This window comes from Equus przewalskii, unplaced genomic scaffold (genome assembly GCF_037783145.1).
Source record: "Equus przewalskii isolate Varuska unplaced genomic scaffold, EquPr2 contig_R1927, whole genome shotgun sequence".
In the NCBI taxonomy this organism is placed as follows: Eukaryota; Metazoa; Chordata; class Mammalia; order Perissodactyla; family Equidae; genus Equus; species Equus przewalskii.
Genome location: NW_027228527.1, coordinates 62822 through 63606, shown reverse-complemented (window position 1 = coordinate 63606; position 785 = coordinate 62822).

The following is a 785-nucleotide window of genomic DNA, read 5'->3' as shown; positions in this document are numbered from 1 at the left end:
CCCAGAACCACATGCCGGACAGGCCAGAACCACCTGCTGGACCCGCCGGAACCACCGGCTCGACCCGCTGGAACCACCGCCAGACATGCAAAATCAGTAGCCGGCTACGCCGAAACCACTTGGTGGACTCTCTGGAATCACCTGCCGGGCATGCCAGAACCACCTCTCAGACATGCCAGAAACACATGCCAATCACACCGGAAGCACATGCCGAGCGCGCCGGAACCACCTGCTCGACTCGCCAGAACCACCTGCCGGACACGCCAAAATCACCTGCCGGGTATGCCAGAACCACTTGGCGGACACTCTGGAATCATCTGCTGGGCATGCCGGAACCATCTCTCAGACACACCTGAACCACGTTCCGGAGATGCCGGAAGCACCTGCCGAGCATGCCGGAAAAACCTGCTCAACTCACGAGAAACACCTGCCGGACAAGCCAAAATCACCTGTCGGCTACTCCAGAACCACTCGGCAGACACTCCGGAATCACCAGCCGGGCATGCCGGAACCACCTCTCAGAGGTGCCAGAACCACATTCCGGAGACTCCGGAATCACCAGCCGGGCATGATAGAACCAGCTATCAGACGTACCACAACGAAGTGCCGGACACGCCGGAACCAACTCCAGGACAGACCGGAACCACCTGCTGGACCTGCCTGATCCAACTGTCGAGCACGCCGGAACCACATGCTCGACTCGCTGGAACCACATGCCGCACATGGCAAAATCACCTGACGTCTACGCCAGAACCACTTGGCACACACTCCAGAATAACCTGCCG